The 11,487-nt window shown below is 45.0% G+C and overlaps 1 protein-coding gene and 1 pseudogene across 12 annotated transcripts in view; one reads left to right on the top strand and one right to left on the bottom strand.

Moving 5' to 3' along the window:
* Positions 1-186: 186 nt before the first annotated feature.
* LOC116538279 overlaps positions 187-11,487 on the bottom strand; it is a 22,343-nt pseudogene continuing 11,042 nt past the window's right edge.
* LOC116538242 (isoleucine--tRNA ligase, cytoplasmic-like) overlaps positions 1,487-11,487 on the top strand; it is a 60,209-nt gene continuing 50,208 nt past the window's right edge. For all 12 annotated transcript variants that reach the window (XR_004263573.1, XR_004263572.1, XR_004263571.1 and 9 more), the window contains exon 1: positions 1,487-1,580. The gene's annotated coding sequence lies outside the window, so the exon portion shown is untranslated. The remainder of the gene's footprint in view (positions 1,581-11,487) is intronic.

Genomic DNA, 11,487 nt, shown 5'->3' with positions numbered 1-11,487 from the left:
TTGGATAATGCCCCTTTCCCTACAGACTCACCTCCATTTGAAGCCATCCCCTCAGGCTCAGTGCTGATCACCACTGTCTGGAAGTTTCCCCATGAGAAAAGTCAAGGACAGGACCCAAAGAGTGACCTGCCTCAACAGATTCTCCTGAGTTCAGGTGGATCAGGGAAAATTTGAAAGTAAATAAGTTTAGAACATAGGACCCCAGACATTCTGCAGAGGGGGAGGGGCGCTGCAGCAGGTACTGGTAGGGGTGGGGGACATTCTGTGAAGGGCTCCAGCCAATCGGCAAGAACTGAGGTTCCCTTCCAGCTGAACGGCAGCAACACAGACTGTGTGCGCATCTTTAGGCAACTTTTAAATTGTCCTTCTGACTCACAGCACAAAGCTTCAACCTGATGTCCCCTTTACTTCCATTCTTTGTCAACAGACCTACTTTTGTGCCCCTCAACCCATGCTGCTTCCCACTTGGGCTCTTTCCCACTCTTGATGAATTTCAACAGGCGCTGCGCTTCCTAAACACAATTTAGAACACTTCCTAAGAACCCCTGTGTTTGTCAGACGATCCACGTCTGGATCCGCTGCCTGGTTCAGATGATCCAGGCTATTAGGTGGCTGTGTGATCATCACTGTTATGGAAGCCGTCCTTGAGCCCCCAGGTCGTGTATGTTGCTGGAATCTGTCCACACCAGCAGGCCAGCCTTACTTCCCATCTCCTTTGCTGGAAAGCCTCAGTCCGGGAAAGAGTGGCTATGTGGCCAGAAAGTCTCTCATTTTGTTTCCCAGCATATTGTGCTGGTATTAAATGTATATTTTTTATCTTTTAAATGATTTTAATTTAACCAAACAATACTTTTGCATGGTTCCAAATTCAAATTGTGCGCAGTGGAGTAGGCAGTGACCAGTCTTCCTCCCACAATTTTCCCTGACCACATTTTCTTTCCTGGAGCAAACAGGTGCTCTGATTCTTTTTCATCTTTCCAGAGATAAATTATGCAAACAAAAGCATAATGAAGCTATTTCTGCTGTCTACAAATGCATTCGGGTTTTTTTGGGTAAAAGTTAATAATATGTTCCAGTATTCTGATATTTGCAGTGACTCTGTTTGTCTCACTAGTCACGTGGTTCCTCTCTTTATTTCTGCAGGTAAATTGCCAGAATGAGACATTGTGCCGTTTTTTTGTTTTGTTTCGTTTTGTTTTTTGAGACAAAGTCTCACTCTGTCACCCAGGCTGGAGTGCAGTGACACGATCTTGGCTCACTGCAACCTCCACCTCCCAGGTTCAGGCAATTCTCCCGCCTCAGCCTCCTGAGTAGCTGGGATTACAGGCATGTGCCACCATGCCCAGCTAATTTTTGTATTTTTAGTAGAGATGGGATTTCACCATGTTAGTTAGGCGGGTCTCGAACTCCTGACCTCATGATCTGTCCGCCTCAGCCTCCCAAACTGCTGGGATTACAGGAGTGAGCCACCGAGCCCAACTGTACCGTTTTCTAAAATTAAAAATGCATGAAAGAATAGTGGCAGGATTTAGCAAGTTTGAATAAGGAATGCCAAGTGGAATTTGAATTCAAGATAAACAGTAAATTAGTTTTATTGTAATTGTGATCCACATGATATTTAGAGTATAGTTTTACAAAAAAATCTGTTTGTCCTTTATCTGTGTTATTCACCACTCACTGCGATGTGGAAGTTTATCTGGTAACTCTTCCCAAAAAGTGTAACATATTAAGTCATTATTGTTAAGCCTCCACTGGGAGAGTGAGAACTTGCAGTAAGGAGACTCAGGTGTGAATCTTGGCTGCACCACTAAACACAACCATTGCAGAGAAAATAGCAGGCTGATTTGCTGCCGTAAAGTCTGGAGTTGCCATTATACCCTTCTCAGCTTCCAGGTTTAGTGGCAGTAGGCCCAGATGTAAGGGACAGGAGGACAGAACACCATCTTTTTCTTTCCTAACATAAAACAGCCTACAATTCCTAGAGCTCTGGTTTCTCTAGGAGTTAGGAATCCACTACCCATGTCCATTCTGAGACACGCCAGGATGCTCTCCACTAATGTCCCACACCCATTCCCATGCATCCCCGCACATGTCAGAATCCTGGCTGGCCTCTCTCAGCTCACTGCTGGCCTCGTCTTCACCATACAGCCTTGCTCTTTGGAATTCTGTGTCATCGCATGTGGTTCTCAGCATGGGAATTATTGTAGCCTATCTTTAAAAAAAAAACTTGTTTCATTCTCATTTTCACACTAAGAGTCACTGACTGTTTATCAGCATCCAAATGGCAGGAAAGAGCACTCATGTTCTGTGCTGTGAACAGGAGTGTTAGGAAACTGGTCAGAGGAGATGAGGAGTGAGTACTGAGAGCACAGCAACAAAATCTCCTGAGACACACACGTCACTCCCTGCTGGGCCGCAGTTAATTTTGCATTGATGGGAGGAGGTTGGGGAAGGGAAGAGGCTTTCAGATGGAGGGGTGCACACTGTGATCATTTCCTGTAACACTCCCTGTTGGCACTTAGGAAGCATTTGCCCCTTCTGAAGACAATTAGACTCAGGAAGGCATAGTTGCAGGAAAACATAACCAGGGGCCACTTGCAGGAAAGGTGACGGATTGCACGTCTCAAACCCAGGGTTCCCCCCTTCTTGCCCCAGTTGTGTGAGAAACTCATTTTCTAACCCTGTCCAACATCCCTCATGGGTTCTCGGTTCGGTCCCAACTCTAAACCTGAATGGTCCTTGAGCATTTCTATGAAATGCATCCACAGTGGCCACTGGGAGGGGAGTGACCTCCACTGTGGGTGACGGAAGATCCGCTGGGGAGTCTTGGCCAGAAAGAGGGTCCCGACCTGAAAGAGAGGGTGTGCAGAAATAAAGAGAGACAGAATAGCTGGGCTCTGGAGACCTGAAAAGGCAACACCTAAACAGCGAATTTATTTTTGTCCAGGGTCTCAATATATACCTTAAGATCAAAGGTGTTTACACAATCAACAAGAAGAGGAATGGAAATTTACAAAATATAGGATCACGAAAACAATCTTAAGTATGACATTCAAGGATCATAAAAGTGGGCAGGTGGTATGCTTTATCTGTTTTTACCAAAACACACTTGTGAATAACAATACCCAAGAGTCACAAGCTAAGCCATAAAGTCATTATCTAGGGTTCAAGGTGGTCATGCGGATAAGGTAAAACTTCTTGAAAAGTAAAGTCGTAAAAGTCATGCAGAGGCCTAGTGGAGACATAATGTCTGACAAAACCACACGACCCTTGCCCAAGTGGCATTGTAGTCAGAAGTAGAAACCTTTGCAACATCAGCCATTTCTTAGTTCCTTCTTTCCCATAGCTCGACTGCCTCTGGCAGGAAACTGTGTTTTGGGCTCAAGCTCACCATCTGGTGAGGCCCACACATTAGGGGGCCTTACACGGGAGCGATCCCCACAATTTTATTTAGTTTTTCTGTTTGTTTGTTTTGTTTTGAGCCTCACTTTGTTGCCCAGGCCAGAGTACAGCGGCACAATCTTGGCTCACTGCAACGTCTGCCATCCGATTTAAAGTGATTCTCCTGTCTCAGCCTCCCAAGTAGCTGGGATTACAGGTGTGCACCACCACACCCAGCTAATTTTTCTATTTTTAGTAGAGACAGGGTTTCACCATGTTGGCCAGGCTGGTCTTGAAATCCTGATATTAGCTGATCCGAACGCCTTGGCCTCCCAATGTTCTGGGATTATAGGCATGAGCCACCGCACCAGCCAAAAATGTTAAATTGACTCACATTTTATTTAACTTGCTATTGGGTTAACATAGTTAGCATTTACCTTTTGGGTTCGTAAAAACATGTTATCAAGGTGTTAGGCAGGAGTTTACGTCTTATTTATTTGTTTTTATTTTTATTTTTTTTTAAGGACAGAGTCTCGCTCTGTCACCAAGGCTGGAGTTCAGTGGCATGATCTGAGCTCACTGCAACCTCTGTCTCCTGGGTTCAAGCGATTCTCCTGCCTCAGCCTCCCGAGTAACTGGGATTACAGGAGCGTGACACCATGCCTAGCAAATTTTTTGTATTTTTAGTAGAGACCGGATTTCATCAGGTTGTTGGCATGTTACTGGTTTGAGTGATTCTCGTATACTGCACTTTCAGAAGTTTATCTACTTCTCAATCCTGTGTCTTAGCTAGATGTTTATGATCTGATTCACTTTCAAAACCTAATGTCCATGAATAATAATCTTATATTACTATTTTCCCCCAACATTCAAGAGAAAACGTTGATTCTTTTCCAGTCTCCAAATCTAAACTTGAATGGTTTCACTTAAAAGTTACTCATTTGAGGCTGGGCACAGTGGCTCATGCCTGTAATCCTGGCACTTTGGGAGGCCAAGGAAGGTGAATCACTTGAGGTCAGGAGTTTGAGACCAGCCTGGCCTACATGGTGAAACCCCATCTCTACTGAAAATAAAAGAATTAGCCAGGCGTGGTGGCACACACCTGTAATCCTAACTACTCAGGAGGCTGAGGCACAAGAATCACTTGAACCCGGGAGGCAGAGGTTTCAGTGAGCCGAAATCGCACCACTGCATTTTCAGCCTGGGTAACAGACCAAGATTCTGTCTAAAAAAAACAAAAATTGTTTGAGAACACTTAATAGTGAGTGCAACTATTAATTTAGTTACTTTAAGTTGCACTGACGCTATCATTACATCACAGGGCACCTAACATATAAAACAAATGAGATGAAGTCAATTATATTTTTTACATTAACAGTTCTACATAAATACAATAATCCCATGGTAAATTTATTTTAGACCCATTGACAATTATCTGTAAGCATAGCTAAATGTAACCATTAGTACTTTATTTTGTCCCTCTACTTTAAGGTTTTAAGTTAAAATGTCATTATTTCTTTATCTGAAGAATTAAAGGAAACAGCTTGGTGGTTTGGGAAGAACACTTGGTGTTGGATGCTCCCTAAATTTGACCCTGGCAAAGTTCTGATTAGCTTGAGATTTAGAAAGTAAGCTGGGACCTGAAAAGTTAGAGTTCCAATTTTGATTATTTGGAAAATTTTTGTTCCTCATCTTGCATGGCCTGCCCTGCAGCTGCTGATGAGTTATAATGCTGTCTTTTTTCTTATGAAGAATCTTCACTGGGGATTCTGACCTTCGGCCTATTTTTTGTTTTTGTTTTTTGTTTTTTGAGATGGAATCTCACTCTGTTGCCCAGGCAGGAGCTCTGTGGCATGATCTCAGCTCACTGCACCCTCCGCCAATTTTTGTATTTTGGTAGAGACAAGGTTTCATCATGTTGGCCAGGCTGGTCTCGAGCTCGTGACCTCAGGTGATCCACCCACCTCGGCCTCCCAAAGTGCTGGGATTACAGGCATGAGCCACCGTGCCCAGCCTGGCCTATGAAGCTTTTGTTCGTCCTGCTAGCATTTCTAGATTGAGGGGCTGGAATGTTATATCTCGCTCCATCACCTGTCTTCAGTTTCTTTGTCATCTGTTCTCTTCCTTGGTGTCGACACCAGGACAATAGGTGTGGCTTTCCGACAGTTTCTCTCCTTTTGTCTCAATACAGAAGTTTTCATGGGCTGATCTGCTGAGTTCAGCCTGGGAACTGAGGCCAACGTCGGAGTCCCCTCATCACACAAGTTTGAAAGAAATCCTAGTGACCTGAAGCTCAGAACCATGGATGGCAGAGGCTCCCTTTGGACATGGAATTCTCCATCCCTTTCCAGGGAGGGAACAAAACCCACAATCACTGACGAGTGAACTGCTGACCACCCCTGCATCTCCAACCCCAAGATTTAAAAAATCTTTTTTTCTCTCTTATCTTTACAAAAGTAACATGGTGGCCAGGTATGGTGTCTCACGCCTGTAATCCCAATACTTTGGGAGGCCAAGGCAGGTGAATTTCCTGATGTTAGGAGTTTGAGACCAGCCTAGCCAACATGATGAAACCCTGTCCCTACTAAAAATACAAAAATTAACCAGGCTTGGTGGTGGGTGCCTGTAATCTCAGCTACTCAGGAGGCTGAGGCAGGAGACTCGCTTGAAAACAGGAGGGGGAGGTTGCAGTGAGCCAAGATCATGCCATTGTGCTCTAGCCTGGGTGACAAGAGCAAAACTGTCTCAAAAAAAAAAAAAAAGCTGACCTAACCAACTTCACCTTGCTTCTAACCTGCAAGCTGCCTTTGTTCATTCCTGGGGGTAGGCTGAACTCACTTTGGGAATAACTTATGTTAGAAACAAATGCTTGTTCCTCGGTGCCAAAAAGAAGAATCAGCACTCAAAGAACTTTTCTCAGCAAGGCGATTTTACTTTCTGCAGAAACGGTGCTCTTTGGAAGTCTGATTGCCGTGAGAGCACATGAGATAAAGAAAAGCAGAAGTTTTTATCCCTGATGCATTGGGTCCTTACTGCTATGTCTTATCTCCATTGGCTGGAGCTGGACTGCACTATCTAGACTGATCTTGATTGACTAAGAACTTAAAACGTTCCTAAATAGGTAAAGGCACAATGAAGAACAAAGAGAGGAAGGGGGTTATTTACGGGAAACTAGGAGAGTAATAACATTTCCAAATAAGGAAGAGACAAATAATATTATTCCAAATAATAAAGAGGCTTTAAGCCGGGAGATGCCTGGGCATATTCGGTCATGTCTGAGCCGGCTATAGGCCAGAACAAATAACTTGATTAAAGTACAAGGACATAGAATGTACTTATTCCCTTACTATATTTAGCAGCTGCATAGGGCTTAACAAGGAGTTACTAGCAAAAAAACAAGGAAGCTTGAAGGAAGTTAGTTTTATTTTTTTTTTCCAGAAACTGTTATTTCTATCGCATTATTTATTCTTCAACAAAAAAGGAAACTTTTAAGAGGACCTTTTTACTTCTCACACTTAGTTTATAGTTTGATGCAAAGATGATCATAGCCCTTTCCCAAAAAAAACTCCCTTCTTGCCTGGGGACCAGACTATCTTTGCAGGACTAACATATTAGTCAAAAGATTACAAATTGACCGGGCGCGGTGGCTCACACCTGTAATCCCAGCACTTTGGGAGGCTGAGGCGGGTGGATCACGAGGTCAAGAGATCGAGACCATCCTGGTCAACATGGTGAAACCCCGTCTCTACTGAAAATACAAAAATTAGCTGGGCATGGTGGCACGTGCCTGTAATCCCAGCTACTCAGGAGGCTGAGGCAGGAGAATTGCCTGAACCCAGGAGGCGGAGGTTGCGGTGAGCCGAGATCGCGCCATTGCACTCCAGCCTGGGTAACAAGAGCGAAACTCTGTCTGAAAAAAAAAAAAAAAAAAAAGATTACAAATTATGGTTTAGGAGTCATGCAGTTGGAGGCTACAAGATTCTGACCCTCCCCAAATTACTCCTGGGTATAACAACACTATTGTAAAACCTAAGATCAGTGCTCGAGATATTTTGCAGACCTGGCACCTGATGGATCAGCTGGCACCACCCAGATGGATAAATTGGCTCATCCGATTTTGTGGCCTCCTTTCAGGAACTGACTCAGCTCAAGAGGACAGCTTCAACTCCCTATGATTTCATCTCTGACCCAATCAGCACTCCAGAATCACTGACTCCACCCCTCACCCATCAAATTATCCTTCAAAACTCTGTTCCCTGAATGCTCAGGGAGACTGATTTGCTTAATAATAAAATTCTCATCTTCCTACAGCTGGCTCTGTGTCAATTGCTCTTTGTCTATTGCAATTCCCCTGTCCTGACATATCAGCTCTGTCTAGCCATCAGGCAAGGTGAACCTGTTGGGTGCTTATACATTTATAAAATATCCTCCTTCTCAACATAACCACAATGTTACCATCCTCCTCCACCCCGATAAAATAATTATCCATGATCGTCAAGTACCCAGTTTACTTACTGTTTGACAATTATTGTTTTATTATTATTGAGACAGAGTTTCCTTTGCTCTTGTTGCCCAGACTGGAGAGCAATGGCATGATCTTGGCTCACTGCAACCTTTTTTTTTTTTTTTTCTTTAAATTTTCCTTCCTTTCCAGATCCAGGAGATAATCAACTAAGAGCCAGGCACACTTTTAGGTCCAATAAGAAACATTTTACAACCCGTTCACTCTGAGTCTGTTGAGAGCTTGCTCTGCACAATAAAACTTGGTCTCCATAATCCTTTATCTTACCCTGAACATTTCCTTTCTGTTGATCTCAGGTCTTCACATAAACGCAACCAATTGTCGACCAGAAAATGTTTAAATGTACCTATAGCCTGGAAGTCCCGTCTTTGAGTTGTCCATCTTTCAGAACCAAATCAATGTATTTCTTAAATGTATTTGATTGATGTTTCATGCCTCCCTAAAATATATAAAACCAAGCTCTACCCTGTCCACCTTGGGCACACGTTCTCAGGACCACCCGAAGGCTGTGTCACGGACCGCGGTCACTCATATTTGGCTCAGATAAATCTTTTAAAGATTTACTCTCGGCCGGGCACGGTGGCTCAAGCCTGTAATCCCAGCACTTTGGGAGGCCCAGGCGGGTGGATCACGAGGTCAAGAGATCGAGACCATCCTGGTCAACATGGTGAAACCCCGTCTCTACTACAAATACAAAAATTCAGCTGGGCATGGTGGCGTGTGCCTGTAATCCCAGCTACTCAGGAGGCTGAGGCAGGAGAATTGCCTGAACCCAGGAGGCGGAGGTTGCGGTGAGCCGAGATCGCGCCATTGCACTCCAGCCTGGGTAACAAGAGCGAAACTCCGTCTCAAAAAAAATAAATAAATAAAAAAAGATTTACTCTCAACATATCCATCCAAAACCCTCACTGCCCACATTGTGGAGGTGAGCTCTCGAAACCTCTTCTTGTTCTGAGGGTTGCATGACTGGTTGTTTGCTCAAATCAACTCTGTTAAACTTGTCTGATATTTTTCTTTGTCAAGAAGAAGCTTTAGTGTAGAGTCCAGGCCCCACCATTCAAGACTCACACTCTAGCAAGGTGATGGGATAGTGGGATGAAGGGTCAGAGGATGGGGGCTGGGCCTGGGACTGGGTGTGGCTCTTCCAGAGAACATCTGGGTTGTTTTTGTTTTTAAAACCAATTACTTCCCATTGAAGAATAACTTTTTTTTTTTTTTTTAAAGACAGGGTTTTACCATGTTGGTCAGGCTGGTCTTGAACTCCCAACCTCAGGTGATCCACCCACCTTGGCCTCCAAAGTGTTTGGATTACAGGCGTGAGCCACCATGCCCGGCTGAAGAATAACTTCTATATTGCAGTTGTGGAGCAAGCATGGGGACACCATCCATAGGCTCTGAGCCATCAGTAAGCCCTGAGCCAGTCTGGAACTTGCCCAAGCTGGTCTGGAACTCCTGGGTTCACACAATCCTCCTTCCGAGGCCCCCCAAAGTGCTGAGATTATCAATGTGTGTGGGTAACCACCCATATGGGCACCGAGGAAAGAGAGCTAAGCAGAACCCTGGCACAGTTAGGGCTTGAAGAATATCTCAGTTTATAGTATTACTACTCAGCTATTTCCTTTTATATAATCCTTTATATAATCATATATTAGTTTATAGAATCAGGGCTTGTAGAATCCCTTTATATAATCCTCTATATATAATCATATAATAGTTGATAGTATGAGTGCCTAAAGAATATTTCCCTACATATATATATACATATAATTATATCTTAGTTCATAATCAGAGGAATGCCTAGAGTGGACACCGTACAGAGCATGAATTAAGGAATAGGCAGCTTATAATCGGAGGAATGCCTAGAGCAGACACAGTGCAGAGCATGATTTAAGGGAAAAACAGTTATACCAGGACAAGAATCCATGGCCCAGGCGGCAGTGTTCAGTATCGTAAAGATACCCGCTGTATGGCAGGCTTGGGACAAGAGCCACTCCTCCTGATAAAGGAGTTGTAGGACCTTGCTCCAGTTCTTGTGGAAGGCTGCCCTCAGACCGGCAATCCACCTTGGTGACTGTGAACTTTATTAGCTCTTGCTACTGTGCTGCTTGAAAAGCATCTTCCCACAGAACTCATTGGAAGCTGCCAGAAGGTGGCGGCAACCTTGACAGTTCTGTCACTACTGTGTGACTTAAAGCATCCCCCCATAAATCTTAGAAGTAGTTTGCCCAGAGATAGAAGTATTGCACATTGCACCCTCTTCACTGCGCACGGCCCTCCTTCAAGCCTCGGTGACCTAATGGGGGTGGAACCCTTACTGCACACGGCCCTTGCCTTCATGGGAACGGGCCCCTTGCTGCGCACTATCCACCTCCCAGCCTAGGTGACCTAATGGGGGTGGACCCCATGTTTTATTGCTCACAACCCTATCATTATCCTTAAAGATGATTTCACTCACTGCCCTGCCCCCTAACCTATACACAATAGATACTCACGCTTCTGGACATTCAGAGCCTCGCCTGACTCCGCTCATAGGTGGCGTGGCCCCTCAAGCCCAGCTGCATTTTCCTTGTACTTCTGTGTCCTGTCTCTTTATTTCTTGGATCATGTGCCTCAGCCCAGCATAAGGCATACCCCACGACCCTGTGGGCCTTCAGCCCTACAGGTGTGAGCCACAGCGCCCAGCCTTGTAGTGTCTTTATTGGCCTCTACTCTCATAGACTTTTGTGTAGGCGGTGGAGATACAGCAGAGAATAGAGAAAAGGATGTATGCTCTGGGAGTTTACAAGACTACGATAATGTGACAGGGGGCTAGAGGAGGCATGGAACACGCTCCCACCCTTACAAGCCTCCTGGAACCCAGGCCAGCAGGCAACACCTGGAGAGGCTCCCAGCAGGGCTGTGTGTGCTGTTTGTTTCTGACCCTGTCTCTGTGCTTTCCTTATTTGTTCCCCTCCTCTGGTCTTAATGCTGACCATCCAGGCAGGTGCTGGTCACTGCGGTTCTGACCCACAGCCGGGACTCCACACTTCCTCACATGGAGCCTGTATCAACTGTGGCTCTCAGTCAGAGATCTGGCCCCAGTGCCTCATCACATCCAACACAGAAGAGATGCCTCTGTCTCAATGAGGCCACCATCTTATCAGAATTCACATGTTAGGTGTCTCAGTCTATTTTCTGTTGCTTGAAACTGGGTAATTTATAAAGAAAGAGAATTTTTTTTTAAGATGGAGTTTCACTCTGTCACCCAGGCTGCAGTGCAGTGGCACGATCTTGGCTTACTGCAACCTCTGCCTCCTGGGTTCAAGCAATTCTCATGGCTGAGACTCCCCAGTAACTGGGACTACAGGCACGTGCCACCACGCCCAGCTAATTTTTGTATTTTTAGAAGAGATGGGGTTTCACCACGTTGGCCAGGCTGGTCTCGAACTCCTGACCTCAGGTGATCCACTCACCTCGGCCTCCCAAAGTGCTGGGATTACAGGTGTGAGCCAATGTGCTCAGCCTTTAATTTTTTAAATTTTTTTAGAGACAGGGTTTCACCATGTTGGTCAGGCTGGTCTTGAACTCCCAACCTCAGGTGATCC

Source organism: Sapajus apella, unplaced genomic scaffold, assembly GCF_009761245.1.
Source record: "Sapajus apella isolate SASKATOON/1434 unplaced genomic scaffold, GSC_monkey_1.0 scaffold118, whole genome shotgun sequence".
NCBI lineage: Eukaryota > Metazoa > Chordata > Mammalia > Primates > Cebidae > Sapajus > Sapajus apella.
This window is presented reverse-complemented; position numbering and strand designations above follow the sequence as displayed.